General features: G+C 40.4%; 1 pseudogene across 3 annotated transcripts; it reads left to right on the plus strand.

Moving 5' to 3' along the window:
* Positions 1 to 19: 19 nt before the first annotated feature.
* Positions 20 to 22793, plus strand: LOC102734058 (cytochrome c oxidase subunit 8A, mitochondrial pseudogene; annotated as a pseudogene). Of its 3 annotated transcripts, none has more exons than XR_014146259.1 (3): positions 20 to 816; positions 5635 to 5777; positions 13204 to 15910. The product of XR_014146259.1 is annotated as a cytochrome c oxidase subunit 8A, mitochondrial pseudogene, transcript variant X3 (transcript). The 3 variants fall into 3 exon arrangements; XR_014146258.1 differs by lacking the exon at positions 13204 to 15910 and adding an exon at positions 15920 to 17947 and having other exon boundaries at positions 28 to 816; XR_014146257.1 differs by lacking the exon at positions 13204 to 15910 and adding an exon at positions 22163 to 22793 and having other exon boundaries at positions 111 to 816.
* Positions 22794 to 23127: the final 334 nt, after the last annotated feature.

Below are 23127 nucleotides of genomic sequence, written 5' to 3' on the forward strand. Positions count from 1 at the left end.
TCAAATCTGGGGCGGATCTCAGAACGCCGGCAGTCACTGGGCGGAGGGGCTGGTGGGCGGCCGGCGAGGGGAGGGTTGGGAGTCCTCGCGGAGTCAGGTGTGCAGCGCGGACTGGGGCGCTGCCTGGTGGCTGCGGCCGGTAGCACCTCTGATGGCACGGACGCCTATCTCGGATACTATCCTGGAGACGAGCGAAGGCCTGGAGGTGAGGCCGCTGCCACCGCACTTAGCCCCGTGACTCCCCCAGGGACGGGCAGAGGAATGGCGAGCTAGCCTCTGCCCCGGCGTGCCCCTGCAGGAGGGAGCGACTTCGCCTCCCGAGAGTCGCTTAGAATTAGGGCTGCCCGCACCCGGAGGGCCACTTCTTTCGCTGCCTGACCCCACCTGTCATCCCCAGCGGTCCTCATGGACGAAATAAGTTTCTCCCAGAATAGACATTTATAGGCATTTTCTTTTTTCTTCTTCGTCGTCTTCTTTTTTTTTTTTTCTTTTTTGCCATTCTGAAAATATAAAGCACCTACCGCTGCCAGGCGCTGTGCTGTGACAGTCTAAATTCCATGCGTAGGCAAGGTCTTTGCTCAAAACGTTAAGTGCCAGCACAAGCCTTATCTGCTTCTTTTAAAGTGATCCTCTTCTTTCGAGTGTGGTGCTATAATATTCATGACAAGCATTTATTACTTAGGCCGACTCTCCCTGCTGTGCTTGATTTTAAAGAAAAATAACTGAAAAGGTTAATTGAAATTTTACCTTGTGCCAGTCATGGTATTAAGCATATAAAGTGGATCGTCTTACTAATCCTGAGAACAGCCCTTTGAGGTAGGTACTATTATTATCCGCATTTTATAGATTCGGAGGAAACTGAGTTCATATGGTTAAGTAATTTGCTAAAAAGCATGTGGCTATTAAGGGAGGAGCTGGGAATCAAATTCAGCAGGATAATTTCATAGACCCACCCTCTTACATGTGGTCTTATTTTTTACTATTTTACTTGGTTAGCTACAGTTTTAGAAAACCTACTTTGATGAGCTTAGGGTCTTCCCTACCTTATCATTCTATATATGTCCTTCAGTTTACCCTTTCTCTGGCTAACTTCCCACTGTCTCCTCATTCAGTTCACTTTCTTTCCCCACAAAATCATCATTTGAAGTGAGCGAGTTTGGAGTAGAGGAGAGGATGCAGGGCCAGGAGTTAAAATGAACAGAGAAAGTCATTGTAAAGGGGAAGACAGGAGGAAAGATAAAATAAAAACTATGTTTTCCTGTCCAGGCTGAAACTCAAGTCTTTAGTGGGCTCTGTGTCAAAGTCTCCATCGCTCCTTCAGTCATGTCTATCCCTAAATCTGTGTTTCTTGTCATACCTCATAATGCCTTTATTGCTTTTATTTTAAGATGTTATTTATTCATTTATTTATTTATTTATTTGAAAGAGAGAGATAGAGCACAAGCAGCGGGGAGGGCAGAGGAAGAGAAGCAGACTCCCTGATGAGCAGGGAGCCCAACCCATGACCCTGAGATCATGACCAGAGCTGAAGCAGATGCTTATGCAACTAAGTCACCCAGGCACCCCTGCCTTTATTTCTTTTACTAGCTGTTACTGATTCCCACCTCTTGAACCCTCCAGGTGCTATGTTTATTCATTATTTGACAAATACTTATTGAAAACCTGCTATGTGTCAAACACTAGGCTGCAATTTAGGGAAACAGTGGAGGAGAGTAAGCAAAATAGACACCAACCCTCAAGGAGCTTACATTCTAATGGGAGAGATAATCAAGTTAAAAAATACAAATAATTGAGAAATTACAACTGTACTGAGTGGTTTGAAGGAAAATATTCTAAGAGCTGTAAGACTATGTCACAGGGAATCTGAGCAAATAATGTTTGATCTGGATCTCCAGGGCTCATTAGGAAATTAACCAGGTTTTAAAGAGAGAGAGGAGTAAGCATTCCAGGCATAAGACAAATAATACCAGACACAGAGGAAGCAAAAAATAAAAAAATAAAAATCCAATGTATTCTCTTATTTTTATTTCGCTCCCAGAAGCAGCCACACAGTTAAATGCTTGAGCCTTGCCACACTCATTTGGCTTCTGGGTCAGTAAAAAGTCACTTTGTCCTTGTTTACTCCTGACCTTACTAACCACCTGTCTTAATCTCTTTTCTATCTCTTCTGCCTAAGCTCTAAATTATGGGCATCCTCAGAGCTTGGTCCTGAGCCCACCTTTTTCTCTCCTCTATAGTCTTCCTCTTGGCAACCTCATCAACTCCCATGGATTTAAGTATCTTTATACTTACTTGAGACTTCCAAATTCCTTGTCCTCTCCAGACCTCTCCTCTGAACACCAACCAGATGCAAATATCTGAGTACCCACTTAACATCTCTACTTGGATGTATAACAGATATCAGTAACTTAATATATTCAATATGGGATGTTGATTTTTCACTTCAAACCCCAAATTCTCTCCTCCCTAATCTCCGTCTCAGTGAATGACACCACCATGTCTCTGCCCAGTTTACTCAAGACAAATAAAAGAATCATCCTTGGATCCTCCTTTTCCCTCAGCAGCCTCACTCAGTTCATAAACAAATGTATCTATTGTGCTTTTGTCTTATAAGTAAAATAAACACCTGTTTCCCTTTTCATTGACCACCATAGCCTCCCAACTTGTCTCCCTGCTTAAGATCCTGCTCTCCTCCCCAACATTCTTTGTAGAGTAACCAAACTAATCTCAAAATGTAAATGATCAAGTCACTCCCTGGCTTAAAGCCCTTCGGTGATTTCAGAAGAAAATCATATTTATATTTTTAAGGGAAGAAAACAGATGCAAAAGAACTTACAAAATACACTAACTTTTGTGTAAGAAAGAAGAAATGAAAGTCTACATATATATATATATATAAATACCACACAGATACACATACGTTTGACCTGCTTTTTAAGAGGTAAGTTCAAAAACTAAATCAGAAAATTAGCTGAAAATGGTTACCTATGGGGATGGAAATGTTTTGCAAGGACTAATGATGGCAGTGTGGCTTCTCTGAATAATGTTTTTTTAAATATAGTTTTGCATTTTCAAAACATTAAATCTAAAGCCATAGAAATAAAAGCAAGCCCTAAAATTTCATACAAATAAAGAAATGAACATACTTGAATATCAAATTGCCAGCATAACCATAGAGTCAATTAATTGAGCACAGTATACTCCATGAACTGGAGTTAGGAGTTGTGGGATAGAGTGTAAGAGCAAAACAGTGCAAAGAATCAGTAACTTCACTTAGTAGGTTTGATGTTGAAAGGGATATTGGTATAGCAATTTTGAAACTACTATGCATGCGTTATAGGAAAATGCAAATGAGTAAATATATTCATGTTGCTTAGAACTGAAGTTCTCACTATGGGAGAAGAAAGATAACAAATATGGAATGATAGAGGCTAAGGAAGAATCCCATAGAGTTGGATTTGAATTGGTGGTAGTAAAATAAAGTTATGATTTTTTTTTTTTATCTCAGTTGGTCCATTGACAGGGCCTAGAGGCATAGAAACCCTGACACCCCAGTGAGAATAAGCACACCTAGCAACAAGCCACCCACGTGGTTTCTAAACACCATTCATCACTAAAAGGAATCAGTGCTCCTTGGAGAGAAGGCTGATTCACATCTGGAGCAAGGAAATTGCAAAATGAGCCTGGAACATTCTTCTCAGAAAGCAAAGAAGTCCTTAGAGATTAATAGGGTCATTTCAAAGATATTGGACCTGGATTAACGGAGCTTCTGTTGACCACACTTGGAACAATCTGAGCATTGAAAAGAATAATAATGATGGTGAGAGACCAAAACAGATTTAATTTTTTTTAAGTTCTCTCCATGAAAGAAAGAGGGAGAGATGAAATAAAAACAAAAAGTTCTTCTATACATAAGAATGCTAGTTAATGAATACAAATAAAACAATAAATAGAAAATCCCCATTTTGGGGCACCTGGGTGGCTCAGTCGTTAAGCATCTGCTTCGGCTCAGGTCGTGATCCCAGGGTCCTGGGATCGAGCCCCGCATCGGGCTCCCTGCTTGCTTCTCCCTCTGCCTGCTGCTCTCCCTGCTTGTGCTCTCTCTTTCTCTCTCTCCCTCTGACAAATACATAAAATCTTTTAATAAATTGATATGCGTAAACCTTATCAATACATGCCGAAACAGTGGATGAAAGACGCTAAAATCATTGGCTGAAAGGTTGTTGGGGAACAGGACATTAACACTATCTCAAAGAGTGTCCTAGAGACTAGTTCATAATTATCAACATAGAGATTTATTTGTTAGACATACCTTAACTAAATGAGGAAACTTAGCATCACCAACAATGGAGCAATTTATCACTTGATGGTATCTGTGCCAGAAATGTTTAACCTAAATCTACTTATGAGAAAACAAAACAAAACAAAAAGAATATAGAACACTTTACAAGACAACAGACCTAGGTTCTTCAAAAAGTGTCAGGGAAAAAGAAAAAAACAAGGTGGATGATTGCATTAGTCAGGAGACAAACATTACAAATGAAATTCATAAATCTTGTTTGGTTCATAGTTGTTTTTTTTAAGAAGTAACTACAGAAAAACATTTTGTGGACAGTTGGAGAAATTTAAATATGGACTATATATTAGATGATACTGAATCAATATTAAATTTTTTGGCGTGTGATAATTTGTGACTATGTAGAAGATTGTTTTGGGACAATACTTGCTTCACTATTCAGCCACTTAACTTCAAAAGCTTTGGGGGAAAAAATGAAACAAAACAAAACAAGTGAGAGGGAACAAAAAAATAGGACAAGGAAAATGGGACCAAAAAAGCAAAGTGGCAAAAAGTTAATAACTGCTGGATCTAGGTGAAAGGTATAGCGATGTACATTGTGCCACACTTCTAATTTTTAAAAATAACTTTGAGATTTTCTAAAGTAAAAAGAAAAGGAAAGCATTTTCCAATTCTTTACCATGGGCCACTAGGCCCTGCAGGATCACCTACTACCCAACCTCACTTCCCTCGTCCCTTTGTGCAATGAGGCAGTCTGCCCTGGTTACCTCAACCACACCAGGTTCTTCCTCGCATATATGGACCTTTCCATAGGTTGTTCCCTCCTCCCTATTCATCATGTGGCTCACTGCTCTTCCTCCTTTAGATCTCTCTATAATAGTACCTTCTAAGAGAATACTTCCCGGCCACCTTATCACAATGGACCCTTTTTTTTATTTGCAAGCTCAATTACACTTTCATACTTATTACAATCAGCAGTTATTATATTCATCCGGTTTTTGTTGTCTTTATTATTCCCCCACCTCCTCAAATATAAGTTCTTTGAGTACAAGAACTGTGTTTCTCCTGGTCACTGATGTGTCCTCAATGACTGTATAAATCCATGTTGATCAAATAAATATTTGTTGAACAACGAATGAAGGCGGATATGGCTGGGGTGAAGACCATGGGGAGGGATGGCCGGAAGCAAGTTTGGAGGGATGGGCCAAGACTGGATCCTACAAAACTCAGTCAGCTAAGCACTGATTTGGGTCCTTATTCTAAGAACAGTGGGAAACCAGTGGACTATTTTAAGCATGAGCACAATACAATCTAATTTGCCTCTGTGTTTTGAAAAGGTTAATCTGGAGCAGAGAAAAGAGGCAGCCAAGGAAGAATTGCTGAACCAGTTAGGAGACTACTGCAGCAATCCCAGCAAGAGATGATAATGTGGACTCAGGGGATGGCAGAGCAGACACAGAAAAGTGGACAGGTTTCAGAGGTATTTTTTTCCTATATTTTCCATTTCGGCACCAGCCACTGGGTTTTCCCTTAGAAACAGAGCCAACTTGACAGAGATGCTTCAAATTTCGTCCCCATTCCAAATAATCCCATCTGTCCCCTTGAAGTGAGCATTAGCATAAGATGAAGAAATTGTTAAATTACATCAAGCTGATTTCCTTCCCTCGTCACAGCCTCTGCTGGTAATAGCTACCAGCCACAGCTAACTTTCCATGTGCCAGAGACTGTTCTAAGCACTTTACACTCACTTAATCTTAATGGTAACCCTGTGAGGTGTTTTGTTGTTGTTATTATTCCCAAGAGATGAAGGATCAGGATATAGAAGTTTATTATGAATAAGTGCAGAGATAACCAATAGAGGAAGAAAAAATAACCACAAGGAAAGAACAGGAGAGAAAACTGAGGCAAGGAGCTAGTAAAGAGTAGTAAAGTTACCATAGAGGTTAACATGGAAGTGTTAAGAAGTTTAATTCAGGTAATATTTGTAAAGTACCTATAAAAGTGCCTAACACATATTTAATAGTCACCTCTTAAATGTGTGTAAATAGTAAACAATGGAATTAGAATTGGAATCTGGGTAGTCTGGCTCCAGAGGGTGTACAGTTAACCACTGCATTCTGTGGCCTCTCAAAGTTTAGACCCAACAACCCTGTAATTCTACTAAAAGAAGACCGAGTGCCTCCCTTCTGTGCAAAGCCACCACCAAAACTGGGACTGACATAGTTTTTCAGCCCTTAAACTGAGTATATATTGATTACAAAATTTGAATGGCAGATTCAACAAAAATTTGTCAAGTATCCAATATGTATCAAATGTTTCTACCCTTAAGAAGCCTTCAGTCTAGGGGTGCCTGGGTGGCTCAGTTGGTTGGGCGACTGCCTTTGGCTCAGGTCATGATCCTGGAGTCCCGGGATCGAGTCCCGCATCGGGCTCCCTGCTCAGCAGGGAGTCTGCTTCTCCCTCTGACCCTCCTCCCTCTCATGCTCTCTGTCTCTCATTCTCTCTCTTGCAAATAAATAAAATCTTAAAAAAAAAAAAAAAAGAAGCCTTCAGTCTAAAGTAAGCCCTTCTCAGTCTGAGATTTCAAGAATAATTTCTTAAGGTACCCAATATGTGTAATGCATTAATTTCTCTCCTGTGCATCTAGAGTGGTACTACTTCTGTACCATCTGAGAACATTGAGAAAATAATCAACACAAATAATTTTATATGCCCTGTGGTTTATGTGGGGAACCCCATGTACAATTTCAAAACAGTATGACTAGCATTGTGATAGTAGTATACAAAGAACAATAGGGGCAGTGTGAGTATAGTTTAAGAGTAAGAGCTCTCAGGCGCCTGGGTGGCTCAGTCAGTTAAACGGCTGCCTTAGGCTCAGGTCATGATCCAAGGGTCCTGGGATCAAACCCCACATCGGGCTCCGTGCTCAGTGGGGAGTCTGCTTCTTCCCCTCCCTCTGCCTGCCACTCCCCCTGCTTGTGCTCTCTCTCTCTCAAATGGATGAATAAAATTCTTAAAAAAAAAAAAAAAAAGAGGGGCACCTGGGTGGCTCAGTCGTTAAGCGGCTGCCTTCGGCTCAGGTCATGATCCCAGGGTCCTGGGATCAAGTCCTGCATCGGGCTCCCCGCTCCGCGGGAAGCCTGCTTCTCCCTCTCCCACTCCCCCTGCTTGTGTTCCCTCTCTCGTTGTGTCTCTCTCTGTCAAATAAATAAATGAAATCTTAAAAAAAAAAAAAAAAAAAGAGCTCTGAAGTCAGACAGACTTGAGTTTGAATATATGCTCACTTATAGGAAGTGACCTCAGGAAGAATATTTCACTTCTTCAAGTCTCTTGAAGTTGTGAAGATTTAAATAGTGCATGTGAGTCATTTAGTGCAGTCCTGACACATAGTAGATTTCATAATGGGGGTTGTTTTTATTGGATCTACTTCATAGGCCCTAGAATGCAAGCTCCTGAGTATGTGTCTTGGCCACTAGAGCCCTGACACCTGAAACAGTGCCTTGCATGAAACACACACTCGATAAATATTTTTCAATTTCATAAACGTCATCTACCAGGGAAGATTTCTTAAAATGCCACATGGGCTAAAATGAATGAATGGGATTTGCGGGGAACTGCCGAGGGAGGCAGTTTCAGGCAATGAAAACATATGAGGCAATGAGAACAAAGACAAGAACATGCCAAAGTTTCCAAAACTATGCACTACTGTGAGTATGTAGTTCATTGTGACTGTGAGTGTCACTAATGTGGATGACAACAGGAAATGAAAAAAGTAGGCTGGGCCTAGATCCTAAAGGGCCCTGTATGACATGCTAAAGAGAGTGGGAATTATATTCTCTGAGCCATAGGAGGTTGTAGAGACGTGGAGGGAAAAGTGGAGGAAGAGAAGCAATGGGGAGAACTGGGTCTATAACATCTCAATCTTACAATGTGGCAGCCAAGAGATGAAGGATCAGGACATAGTTTATTATGAATAGGTGCAGAGATAACCAATAGAGGAAGAAAAAATAACCATAAGACTCTGGCTAAATGCTTGTCATTGTAGGAAGTAAATAGATGATATCCATAATTGATATGGGAAGAAATAAGATTAGGAGCATGCTATTCAAAGATATGTATGGTAATTGCCAAAAGAACTAAAAACAAATTGTAAGAGTGGTTGCCTCTGGGGAGCAGGACTGGAGGTGTGCAATAGGGGAGGGTATTATAAGCTCTTCTTAAATTTGTAGTAAACATTTTTTAAAGGATTGCATCAGAGGAAAGATATCATTCTTTTATTAAGCACTTACTGTATGTCAAGCCGTAAAGACCCCATCACCTCCTTAGTGAATGAGGCTCCCCACTCATGAGCCTGCAGAGATTGTACCACTGGCTACCTTTCTAGAACACACTAGACTAGTACTTGTCTGAAAGCTCCTGTGCTTTCTGTTCCATCTGTTCTTTCCAAATGTCTTGGCATTACTAACTCCTTATTATTCAGTGTTCATTCAAACACCTTTCCCAATGAGGCTATCTTGCCCACCCTACCTGAACTTGCTCCCTTCACCCCCCAACCAGTTACTTTCTGTCACATTGGCCTATTTTACCTTCTAATAGCACTTACAACAACTGAAATCACCTTATTTATTTGTTTATGCTATATCTTCCCCACCACAATGTAAGCTTACAAGACTGGGATCTCATCCATCTTGTTTACCACTATATCCTTAGTATCCACAACAGTGCCTGGTAAATAGTAGATGCTCAATAAATATTTGTTCAGTGAATGAAGTCTTGCAGGCATTCTATGGACCTCTAACATTCTATAATGTCCTTGAAGACTATGATAGTATAGCATTTATTTTTAATTTTTTTTTCTTGTGTCCCTAGTACCCAGGCACAGGGCCTCGTTCAAAATATGAGCTATTGTAAGTTTTCATTAGGTATTCAAAGAAGTTTATTATTTGGATGTATAAATGAATTAATGCTGTGTACTTTCTTATATGCCATCTCATTAGCCTTAACACCCTAGTATTTCCTAATAAAAATATATACACATTTAACCAGGAATGGGTTTCCCACTGTCTAGACCCTTCCAAGTGCCAAAGCTGGGGCTTCTGCTTCTAGTCCGTCTTCAGGGTCCTCTGGTGGTGAAGAAACTCATACTGTTTTGAAATGTGTGTCCTGTTGACACGGGTGAAATCCACAGAGAGCAGGTCAAGTGGGAGCCTAGCAAAGTTTTAGGGCACAGGTGGACATCCCTCACCTGGATAGTGCAAGAAGTCAAGTGCAGGTGCTATACGGGCCTCACCAGTGATGACAACAGCACTTACGGCTCCTCTACAGAGTGGCACACTCATTCAAATGTTGGGGGTGGTCTGCAGTCACTGGCCAGCAACCATCTTTTCACATGGGCTCTCTCTTCCGCTCCGCCCTTTTTTGGAAGTCAGTCGATTGGATATTAACGGTTTCTTTCTCTTTGTATCCTTAATCTAACAATCTTAGTTCTCCACCAGTCGACACAGAAAGATCTAACCACATGGAAGTGTGGGGCAAGAAAGAGAAGCTCAGCACTAACATTTCAAGACCTTTTGTCACTGCTCACAACATAGCAAATGAGAAAAACCACAACAATCCATTACCAAAATGGAACTACTTAAAACCAAAATGGCACTATTTATAGATCATATCTCGCACTGTTTTGAAAATAGCACAGGGCAGTGCTGGTGGACCTCACATACATATCCAACAACAATTATAGACTTCCTGCTACATTTATCCATTCCAAAGAGTTTTATTTCTGATGACCTATTTTAAGATTCTAGCTTCCTGAGAAGGAGGAAGTAGGATCATGCCAAGATGATCTTTTTATTGTAGAAAATATTACGCTTTTCAGATTTCAATTACTAGGGAAAATAATGATGTCATGAATAGTATGGCCATTTTTGGTTAAAGAAAGCCATTGAACTACTGTGATTAATTGATAAATAATGAGACCAATTTCAATAAATCCCTCAAAAAATACAGTCTTTGCTGTATGCCAACAGGGCCTTAGTGATTGGGAGGAAGGAAGGAGAGGGAGGGAAGAAGGGAAGAAGGAAAATGAGAAAGAAGGAAAAAGAAAAGAAATGTATTGTTTTCAGTTATCTAAAGGAATATTTTTGAGTCTTTGGTCACAGAGATATAGAATATTAGGGACATATAACGGACCCAACAAATGATCTGGTTCCACTTTTTCATTTTCTAAGGGGGAATAAAACAAGGTTCTGAAAAATTAAGTGACATGCCCAAGCATTCATCCTTAGTGAATGGCAAAGTCGGAATAGGAATACACAGCACATAACCAATTTCCTAAAAAATAGATACACAAGAAAAAATACCAAGTTATAAATAATTAGTATAGTATGATCTCATATTAGCAATTTTGAGGCTGGCACACATTTTTAAAAAATACATGAACAAGCTCCTCTTTAACAATCAGAAAATTGGCATTGTTTCTTTTTACTTCCCAAACTACTTTCATCCCAATTCCCCCAGAATTTTACCCTAATATAAATTTTTTACCCTAATGAAGTGTCTGTGTTAAAAAGGCTTTTATTAATCACCTTATCATGTCTCTCAAACAAAAATCCTTACATGGATTTTATTTTTTTATTCCCTCTAAGTTAAAAGCACAGTTCTGTAGTTATCATGACAATTATTATTATTATACCAGTAATTAAAACTATAAATATATTAAATATTTTTGATAATTACTAACATTTAAGTAGAAGTTTTCAGAGATGTACCTCTTGCTGAGATTGATGGGGATTTATTTTTCCATTAGTTCATGTGCTCATGGAAGAATATTATATCTAAAATGGGACAGATTATCACTTCTAGTGCTGTTTTTCATTTTTATATATGTAAGCATAAATTTGCCTTATACACAAAAATAGTGTAGGAATAGAAAGACTTTATGGCAACACCACACAATTCTTTAAACATCTTTCAAATTAGATGCCAAAAACAAGAGTGATTTATTATCTGAAATTATTTTTAAAGACTTATCACCTAACAGTTCAATTAGGTCCTCTTTTAGTTTTGTTGAAAGCTATAAACTAGAAAGAGTTTTATTACACAGACATCAGAGTCTCGATCTCTTAAACTATACCAAAAAGGCTTTATCAAAAATTAGCAAGTAACTATTAATTATACGTTTTACTCTTTTACCAGTGGCACTTCATTTAAACCAATATACTCAGTAAAAATTGGAAAATTGTTTTCAGTATCTGTGCAAATGCAGTATTTTTTATAAAATTTCTTTCATTGTGTGTTTGAAATATATTTATGTCAAAATCTTATAGGTTTCATTTATTGAATGTATGGAAAAATGTCATATAACCTAAATGACAAAGCCAGCCCTCCCTGTCAGACTTATCAGTTTGTAAGACACAGTATATGACTTATTTTCTGTCAGAAAAAGTCTGATTTTATTTTTTAGTTTAAGTGTATGTGTTAATGTCTGTTTTAAGGAATAATATCAAAAACACTGAGAAGTAAGTTATAGAATCTGTGTTGTACAATATATTTCCCAAAGCAGTCAAGATTAAAATGATACAGGAGCGCCTGGGTGGCTCAGTTGGTTGAGTGGCTGACTCTTGATTTCAGTTCAGGTCATGATCTCAGAGTTGTGGGATTGAGCCCCAAGTCCGGCTCCGTGCTCAGCAGGGAGTCTGCTTGAGGATTCTTTCTCTCTCTCTCCCTTGCCCCTCCCCCTGCTCATGCTCGTTCTTTCTCTCTGTCTCTCTAAAATAAATAAATAAATCTTTTTAAAAAAGATTAAAATGATACAGATCTAATATAATTAATTTTACATTAGTTAATTAAAACAAAGTAATACGTTTTTTATTACTTAATTTGCAGTAATGCAATGTATTATCCAGCTAAAACTAGAAGTTATTGATGAAGCAAGACCTATGAGAGTAGGTATTATATTCTTTAAGAAATGTACATATGCATAATTTGAATTCTGATATTAAATTTTTTAACACAATTGAGAGCATGCTTTAAAAATCAGAGATAAAGTCATTAACTGCATTAGACATCGCAACCAAACTTTTCTTATGGTTTAATAAAAGATAAAGCTATATACTAATTAGAGTAATTAAAACAACTCCACACTGTTTCTCATTCATTTCATATATAGCCCCTTGTGAGTAGAGTGACTACCCTGGGCAATTGCTTTCAAAATACTGGCTTGGTTCCTTTCAGTTGGTGATCTGCAGTATTGACCTACACAGACCTAGCAGAAGGGAAAGAGAGAACTTGAATAAGGGTGCCAAAAGGATTTCTAACTAGACCTGGAAGTGATGTACACTATTGCTGCTCATATTCCTTTGGAAGGAACCCAATCTAACTGCAGGGGAGAATGGGAAATGTGGTTTTCCTACACACTCAGGAAGAGGAAACCAGTTGATGAGCATATAACCAGTCTCTGTCACATAGCTAATAACTAATTGGTCCAGCAGCTAGCAAATTCATATGTTGTTATTGGGAGATAATACAAATTAAATAATTCAGAAGAGTAAATGAAGTGGGAATTGACTATAATCAGAATAAATATCCCATGATCTGATTTGATAAAATAGGTTTAACTACTACTTTATTGGATGATATATAACTAATCTGTGAGAAATCTTGTAAAAATTTTATCTGTGAGTGTTAACCAATGTCTCTTTTAAAAGTTGGCATTTCTAAAAAACATTTCAGTTACACACTTAGAAATAATCAGCATCGCTACCACTACCGTTCAGGCTATTTGGAGGTGCTTTTCTTTCCAGCTAAAGACAAATGCCAAGATGAGTATTTTTTAGATAGCTGAAAAGAATTGCTTACATTTTAAAAAAGCTTTTTTTTTTTTAAGATTTTATTTATTTATTTGACAGAGAGAGACACAAGCAGCGGGAGCGGGAGAGGGAGAAGCCGGCTTCCCGTAGAGCAGGGAGCCCGATGCGGGGCTCGATTCCAGGACCGTGGGATCACGACCTGAGCCGAAGGCAGACGCTCAACGACTGAGCCACCCAGGCGCCCCAGGCTTTTGTGTGTGTGTGTGTAAGCTCTTTTCTTTGCTATCAGAGAACTCACTCTCAAGAGCATCGCATTCTTTGATAGTAGTCCAAAAAAAGCCAGAGACAGTCACCCCACTGCTCATTCTAATTTAATTCAGAGTATCCCAACACTGGCCAAAATACTCTGGTTCCAAAGCAACAGCTGGCTCTTAATAGAAATATGTATAAGAAAGACAAGCATCAGGCAGGTTTCTATGTGCTTTAATTGTTCAAGGAGACTTCCCCAAAACCAGCAATTTGAATTGTTCTTTTGTTGGGCAACCAGGAGACTTTACTCCTTGGAGAAACGCACTGTAAAGTAGATTAGACTGTTGTGAAGGGAGAGGTGAGAATGCAGAATGTTTGCTCAGGAAAAAGGAAAGAGTATGTTGAAGTAAGAGGAAAAAATAGGTAGGGCGTTAGAGTTAGAAGTTTGTGACACTAGGCAAGGTCAACAGACCTTTCTGAATCTGATGTTTCTTAAATACCAGCTTTTCTGTGTGCCAGCCTGGCACGTAGAAGATACCCAGTAAATGGTAGTTATTAGTACAATCGAACAGGAGAGACCAGTGTTGAAAAGTAATATGAGAGCCCTCTTGCCCCACCTAACAAATATGATCTCTTCCTGTCCTAAGGGAGAGAATCCTCATTAGATTTTATACACATCTCATATTTACTTCTAGATTTTAAACTCTTCTGCGATCACAGGACCTGTGCTTTACTCATTTTATAAACCCCTCAGCCCTAAGGACTGTTCTTGCACCTAATGGGAAAAGGGGAAAGGACTTGGGACTGAATCAACAGTCTTGGGTCTTCTACAATACAGGCACTCCCCGCCTACCTACCCCCGACACACACACTTTTTGAAAGTTCACATTTTTTTTTAAAGATTTTATGTATTTATTTATTTGAGAGAAAGAGAGAGAGAGTACACACGAGCAGGGGGAGGGGCATAGGGAGACGGAGACTCGGACTCCCCGCTGAGCAGGGAGCCCCATGCGGAGGCTGGGGGCGGCTCCATCTCAGGACTCTGGGATCATGACCTGAGCTGAAGGCTGACGCTTAACCCACTGAGCCACCCAGGCGCCCCCGAAAGTTCACATTTTGCCACTTCCCTTTTACAAAAGATCTATATTAGCACCTGTTTTTGCTAAACAAAAGAAATCCAAAGAGGATTTTTGCTGTCCTGAGAAAAAGCGAAAACAGCATTCAGCCTTTGTTTCAGAGCTAGTCGTTACCGGGGCAGCACGGGCCCCAGCTACGACAGTGGTGCCAAGTTCCTTCTCCAGGAACTACACTCCGCGCCTCAGGATCCAGCCGCCGTACCTTTGAACTGTCTTGTCCATGAGCATTTGTGCTTCATCTAGATTTATTTTGTGCATTTGTTAGCTGTATCCTAAGGTATCAGAAAAGGCTAGGAGAGGTTATTTTTGGGGTCTGGGCACCCTCAAAAAATTTTCCATATGAATTAATGGTAATTGTATTTATGCTTTATGCCATTTGGCTTAGGAAAGTTTTCATAGGAACGCTCTACTTTCAGATAGCAGGGAAAACCAGTAGTTCGTATTAGATGTTTGATGAAGAAGAGCTAAACAAATAATGGGGATGATGAGAATGAGTAAGAAAAACTAGCTCTCGAAAAAGAACTCATAAAATAACACATGAAATAGGGCCCAAAGCACAGAAGTCATTCAAAATTCTCATGAATTCTAAGTTGAAGGAAATTTATTAGTAGAGTATCTAAAATATGTTTTAATTCTGAACTTGATTAATAATAATTCTGATTCCCACTTGGGATATATAATTTGTGGAACAGTTAAAAAAACAAACCAAAAACCTTTCAAATGAGTGGATATTTAAGGGAAATTTGTGGGAGTGTTTGGGACATAATCAGAAATGAGTAGTTTTCTTTCAGTTTTCCTGATTGCTCATTGTGGAGCAATAAGTAACTAGGCAGATAAGTACCAAACAGATAATTTGGTACAAAAAGAAACATCTATATTCAATGACTAAATTTAGCATGTCTAACCACTTCTTGCCAAGACATCTTCACATTATCCAGCATGAGGGTCAGCTACTGATTATGCCAGTCAAACAGCCAAGAATATCAAGTTCCTTTGCTAAAAATATTTCAACTCAAATCATCTTGGCAGACAATGATACCAAAATAAAAAGTCTTTGTTCAGGGGCGCCTGGGTGGCTCAGTTGGTTGAGCGACTGCCTTCGGCTCGGGTCATGATCCTGGAGTCCCTGGATCGAGTCCCGCATCAGGCTCCCTGCTTGGCGGGGGGTCTGCTTCTCCCTCTGACCCTCCCCCCTCTCATGTGCTCTCTCTCATTCTCTCTCTCTCTCAAATAAATAAATAAAAATCTTTAAAAAAAAAAAAAGTCTTTGTTCAGTAAAGTGACCAAATTTTAGGAGACTGAATAGAGGCAGAAAAGACATAATAGCTGCATTACCTTGGGCAAGTTACTAATTGAGCCTCAGTCTTTCAGCATAAATATGATATTTTTTAATACAAGTCCATAATCTCTACTCCGCAATTCCAAAACAGGATAAAGCAAAAACTCTCTGAAACCTGCAACTATGTTTGTTAAGTCTGGCACCAGGACAATTTGGCAGCAAAGCCCACTGTGGACAAACATGAAGCTTCAATTATGTCTCAGCACTCCTGTTCGTCATACACACCCTCTGCTGTTTGCTGACACTTTGTGACTTGGGGATTAACTTTACTGTGAAAATGCCCAAAAGAGTTAAAGACATGCCTATGGGTAATAGTGAGAAGAAGAAAAGGAAGCATCAGTCTTTATGCATAGCTCAGAAAGTGGAGTTATTACAGAAGATTGATGGCAGCGTGTCTGTGAGACATCTTACTGAAGAATATGCTGTGGAAACGACCACCATCTGTGACTTCAAGAGACAGAAAGATGAGCTGTTGAAATAGTGTAGTGACAGTCATAACCAAGAACTGATGAAAAATAGAAAAACATTGCATAAGGCCAAAAACAAAGATCTTGACCATGTGTTGATTGAACGGATTCGACAACAAAGAAGTAAAGATATGCCACTGACTGGTTTGTTGGTCATGAAACAAGCTAGAATATACCATGAAGAACTGAGGATTGAAAATGTGATTATTCAGAAGGCTGGCTGCAGAAATTTAAGAAGTGTATCTTAATTGGTATCACGTATCTTAAAATATGTGAAAAAGCTCCTACTGATTATAAAACCATTGTTGAATTTGCTAAGATAATATCTGATTAAAACCTTAGCCCTGAACAAATTGACAATGCTGATGAAATAGCTCTGTCCTGGTGCTATTTTCCTAGAAAACTTTAACAATGGCTGAAAAAGGGCACCAACAGATTTCAAGGATGCCAAGCAAAGGTTGACTATTGGGTGTGCTAATGCTGCAGGCACACACAAGATGAAATCAGCAGTGACTGGGAAAAACCTATATCCAAGGTATTTAAAAGGTGTGTGCAGGGACACCTGGGTGGCTTTGTCAGTTAAGCATCTGCCTTCAGCTCAGGACATGATCCCAGAGTCCTGGGATCGAGCCCCGTATTGGGCTCCCTGCCCAGCGGGGAGCCTGCTTCTCCCTCTCCCTCTGCTGCTCCCCCTGCTTGTCTCTCTCTCTCTCTCTGTCAAATGAATAAATAAAATCTTTTAAAAATAAATAAATAAATAACTCATTATTGCCAAAAGTTTATCCGCCGAAAGTAAGTTGGAAGAAGTTGGAATTTCCAACTTGGAAGTTCCAGTAAGTTGGAAGAAGCTGACACTGAAGAAATGCTGAACACTGATAATGATGCACCCATCATGCCTCCTTTCAGTGATGGGGAAATTGCTGAGATGGTGTTAAATACAGATAAGTATGAAGATAGTAGTAATAATGATAATGATTACAACGGCGAAAAAAATCTCCATAGAGCATATGGTGAAAATGTGTGACCGATTAATTGCTAGCCTTGAACAATGTGCATCTGTCAGTGAGCAAGAGATCATGGCAGTTTATTCAATTAGAGAGAAACTGCTTAGACCAAAACCTACGCTAAGGAGACCAGTGACACGGGAAAGTCTGTAGAAAGGCCCCTTGTGGTAATGCCTCTTTGTCGCTTGAGAATCCCATTTGTGGCTCATCCTCAGATGTCCAGCCCCAGCCTGGTTTCACAGACAATACTAACCCCTTCTTTAAGATTCTCAAACAGGGCGCCTGAGTGGCTCAGTCGGTTAGGCGTCTGCCTTCAGCTCAGGTCATGATCCCGGGGTCCTGGGATCGAGTCCCACATCGGGCTCCCTGCTCTGCAGGAAGCCTGCTTCTCCCTCTCCCACTCCCCCTGCTTGTGTTCCCTCTCTCTGTCAAAAAAATAAATAAAATCTTAAAAAAAAAGATTCTCAAACAACCAGAAGTGATGAATATTTCTTGCCTGTGTTATAGGTTAGTTTTCATCAATATAAATTTAAAGTTTTACTAAAAAATATTTATCATAAGCAACAAAAGAAATAAGAAGCTTAAGTACTTATGGTCTATATTTATCCTGCTATTCCATTTACCAATAACTTTATTTACCAACAAATTTCATTTGCCAATAAATTTATTTATGTAAATAAATTATAACATTATTTATGGACTTTATTCCACTTGTGCGAATTTTCATACATTTCTCTGTAGAAATACTGTGTTCCATAACCATTTGGTATGTTACAAAGTTAGTAGTATATGCACCATATTCCAAATTTCTTTTTAAATTCCAAAAAATTTCCATTTCCAAAACACATCTGGTCCCAGGATTTTGGATAAGAGAATGTGGGCCTGTAATTCCTACCTTAGAGATTTGTTGTGAAGACCCAATAAGATAATTAATATAAAATGCCTGGCATGGAGTAAATGTTCATTAAACAGAGTAATTGCGGTTATTACTATTCCATTCCCCTACTCCTAAAAGGAAAATGTAGGACAAGGTCTTTTTGAAGTTAATAAGTTGACCTTGCATGGATAATAATAAGCATTCTTCAAATTTTATCACCCTAAGAGATCCTTTGGCAATATGCCACTGATATGGACCAGAGTATCTCGTAAATCTTCATCCAAGAGATCGAAGCATTTTCCAAATTGGAGGATAGAAAACCGGTCTGCTACAACAAGCTACACTGTGGTTTATAAAATACATATACCTCCAGTTAGCCTTTATTTTATTCGACAAAGAAACATAATTGCTTATCTGCCTGCTAACCATTTCCTCAGCTCCCTCTGCCATAAACACCCCCATAAACAATGATTTAATCTTCCTTGTGAGCAAGGATTTATTCTTAATCCTCTGTGTATACCCTTAGCTGCTGTTGTAAAACCTTGAACATAGCTGAATAAATAAAACTGGCATTTTGGGGGCGCCTGGGTGGCTCAGTTGGTTGGGCGGCTGCCTTCGGCTCAGGTCATGATCCTGGGGTCCTGGGGTCCTGGGATCGAGCCCCGCATCAGGCTCTCTGCTCGGCCGGAGGCCTGCTTCTCCCTCTCCCACCCCCCCTACTTGTGTTCCCCCTCACGCTGTCTCTCTCTCTCTCTCTCTGTCAATTAAATAAATAAATAAAATATTTAAAGGATAGTGACTTTAAAAAAAAAAAAAACCTGGCATTTTGTTTTATAAGTAAAGTTTGCTTTATGAATTTGTGGTGTCTATAAGATTTATTGCTTTCATTATAAAAGGCATATAATAACTACGTAGAATATATGGAAAATATTACTTATACTTTATAAAAAGAAAATAAACTCACCTCCAATCTTACAACCAGTGATAATCACTCTTAATGTTTGTGTCCTTTCAAAGCTATCTATTGTCCTAAACTGTGAACCTTGTGAGAGTAGGAACCGTGTGCATTCATTCCAGTGCTCCACTCTGTGCTCCGCACCTCCCAGCAGCAGGTATATAACAGATTTAAAGAAAACACACGTATATTCAAGGACCACGCTATATCCATGGAGGGGGCGGGGGGGGGGTCGTGAAGCGGTTTGGCCATGTTATTTTTAATTAACACTATATTGGGAGCATTTTCCCATATCTGTCCTATTTGATCTCACCAAATCTGATTTCCTACTCATTCAGCTTATCCTCTTTACTTCTAGGACTTGCTACTCCCCGGCCCCGGGTCATGTTATCCTGCAGCCCCTCTGACCAGCCTTCCTTTCCGTCTTGTCTTCACAGCTCCTCCATCACGACTGCCCCTCTTATTTCCCATTAGCTCATGGCCCAGCTCTCTCCTAGCTGCTCTTGCCATCATGTGAACCCATATATAACCTGACTGGTGATGATTCCCGTTCTCCACTGAGCATGGCTGTTGGATGGGGGTGAGCTAAAGTTGTGCAGGAGAGGCCTGAAATGGAGAGAGAGTCTCAGCGGGGAGGCAAACAGCAGCAACTCCATCCTTGAGTAGAGAGGAGAAGGATGGGCTCTCTGTCCTCAGTATTATCTAATCTTATAGGATTAGTCACCAAAACAGGTGTGAACTGAGAAATGCCTGGAGTCACTGTTCTGCCCTGGAAATCTCAGCCAGGCACACGATTAATTGATATAGAAGCCACCAGAAGACAATAAACTGTATTGTGAGCCAGACTCTAGGAACTAGGCTTATGTAATTAAATTTGTGGACCCTATTCCTATATCAGGCTTTTTCTGTCATTTTTACAAAAGTCTAATGAAAGATAGAATTCTCCTTCCTCTCCCAAATAATATGCTTTACATTAGCTGTTAATTTATCTAGGGATAGTAAGAAAAAAATATCATCTATCTTTAGCTTTCTAAAATGTTACCCTCAAGTGGCTAGGTGTGATCTGAGTTTTTTTTGTGTTTCTGTTCATTCTAAGCAGCATTCATGGGCCCTTTCATTGGGAGTTTCATGCCTTTCATTGACAATGAGATATTTCATCCTTCTATTTTTCTGTAGTGTTTCCTGTCCTCCATTCCTTCTATTCTCTCCTTCTTGGAACTCCTCTTTGATTTTCTTCAAATGTTTGGTGATTCTTGGTTGTGTCATGTTTGCATTTTCAATTGCCTGTTAGCCTGCCTACATGTCTGCGTACTTACCTGTTTCTTGTTTTCTGCTTCCTACGGTTCCTGGGGAGAGGTAGGACATGCTACCAGACTGGGTAGACCATTAGCAATTTCTCCGGGCCTGGGAACTCCCGTTTTCTTTTGGGATACACATGCCTCTTGGGTACTACCCTGCTGGTAATGCCCAAGTGGTCCTTTTCACAGGAATTGTCTTTTCTGTTTGCTGCATTGCACAGGTGGAAGGAGGAACTTGATTGTTCCTTCGGCTGTAATGTTACTCAGATCACACTAAATGTTGGATTGGGACTGTCTCCTGCTCCCCATATCCACTTTCCCCAAGCTTGGAGCAATATTGAAGCCTCTCTCACGATTTATAGGTGTCCTCTTCATTAAGGTTGGACAGTGGTTCCCTCCTTCCGTGTCATCCCAATCCTACTTTCTGTCTTTCAGCAGTTCCCCCAGAATTTTTGGTTCATTTAGAGTAATTCATCTTGTAAGTCAGCATCATCTTCAGATATTATATATATTGATGTATATACTTTATATATAATATATATATATTGACATATATATTTTAGATTAGTTTTAGGGTTTAGACCAGGAGAGGAAGTCTAAAGAACATGTTTTTACTGCCATCTGGACCCAGCATCGTTGTGGAAGTTCTCAAGCATGTTTAACAGACGTACTACCCTTCAGATAAAATCATTTGTAGAGGATCAATATATTAAGCAGGTAAAAGCAAAACTGATCTAGTTGAAGTAGAGAAAGTGACTGTGAATATGAACTCACTGGAATCCCTTTTGCTCTCCACTGCACCTCCTGAACCTTCCAGGGAATCTTGCAACTCTGCAGAACAGTTTAAAAACCACTGACATGATTTATAGTCCAGAGGTGTCTGACCTGGAATAGGTTCTTAATAAATGGTAGCCATCATTATTACTACTATTAAAAACCTTGCCTCTCGACCTTCCCCAGCCCCAGGGCTTCCAGAAGTCCTGGTACCAACTTCTACCATTTGTACTGGCCGTCCCATCTTGGCGAGAAAAAAGTAAAAAAACTATTTCAGAGAATCAGCAGCAAGTGAGCACCTAGTAAATATGCGTGAAGCGTTCTCCCGGGCCTCACGTTTTAACCTTGCTTAATCCCCTCAATGACCTGTGAGACAAGTGTTTTGATCTCCAGGACCTGATGAAGAAATAGAGGCTCAGACACACATAGAAGGATGCACACAATACCAAATGTGTGAGAAATGCCCATTTACTTTATTTTTTCAATTTAATTCAAACCAGCTCCTAGCACGATTCCACTGCAATGTCAGGAAATGGCATCTAAACCGTTCCGGGGCTTTCCTCACAGGATTTTGGATCATGGCCCATGTACCAAAGCATGGAGAGGGCCTGTCCTCTCCTCCCTCTTCGATGTGCACAAGAATCTGGTAGATGCCTGTTTTCTGTACCAGAAAAGTTTCCTCTGGATTGGGACATGCCATGGCTCTGTGTGATGTAGGATGTCGAGGATCTTTGAGAGGCTGGGGTGCCAGCCCTTAGGATTCAGTATTTCAAGATATACCTCACTGCACAGTCATCCTCCCTGAGCGCTGGCTTCCTCCTCCGGCCTCTGCACTGAGTGCAAACAGATCTCTCTGGATCTGCTTTCCCCCCAAACACCCCTTTTTTAGTGACAGGGAGGTATTTGTCTCTTCCTTCCTATTGCCCTCAAAGAGTCTCCCTTTCTCCTCTCCTCCTAAGGACACCTGGCAGAATCTAGCAGAATTTGAACTTCTATAAAAGAAAAGCTGCTCTGGACTTCCCGACCTTGGGCAGTAGCTGGCAACTGTCATCACTCCATGCGGTCATGTCTTTGTCTACGGCGCAGCTGCTGAGGGGCCTGACAGGTCTCACCCGGAGGCTCCCAGTGCAGCGTGCCCAGATCCATTCCAAGCCTCCGCGGGAGGAGCTCAGGACCATGGATGTTGCCGTTGGGCTCACCTCCTGCTTCCTGTGTTTCCTCCTGCCATCGGGCTGGGTCCTCTCGCATCTGGAGAGCTACAAGAAGTGGGAGTGAAGGGGGCTGTCCTGTCCCTCACCCTGTGACCTGACCACCCCTGGCCTCTCCTGATCATGTCCGCTGCATCCCTGACCAGTCTTCTCAGGATCATGTCCTTCAATTACAATGACCTCTTCTGCAGTCATGACCTCTCCATTTCTCCATGGTGACATCCTGGGACCACATATATTGGTTTATAAGGCCCTACTTGGTAGGGCCCTCCTTGTAACAATAAAGTCTATTTAAACCTTGAAAAAAAGAAAAAAGAAAGAAAAGCTGCTCCGTGGAAATGTCTGCTTTCCTTGTGCAAAAAAAACGCTGAGGCAAGAAAATACCAAGAGTCTTCTTAGCAAGGGAGTGGTAAGCACAGGATATGGAGAACATGAAAAATTGATTCCCAGTGAATATTCCTGCCGCAAAAATTGGGTAACTGAACAATCCAAAGCCCACAGCAGTAAGAGGCAGAGCTAGGACTCACATCCAGTTCAATAGAACACGTATGTACTCCCATTGCCTCAAGGCAGGCGCCCCAGGGCAGGGGAGAGGGACAGCTGCAGATTCCAGCTGAGAGTGGCCCCCTGGCTACTCTGATGGAGATCGCCAGTGGACGAGATCCTGCGACTTGAGTCTTAACAGAGATGGGATGGCAATCCAAACCCACACCTAT

Source organism: Leptonychotes weddellii, chromosome 6 (genome assembly GCF_054177405.1).
Source record: "Leptonychotes weddellii isolate Sample4059 chromosome 6, ASM5417740v2, whole genome shotgun sequence".
NCBI classification, from domain to species: Eukaryota; Metazoa; Chordata; class Mammalia; order Carnivora; family Phocidae; genus Leptonychotes; species Leptonychotes weddellii.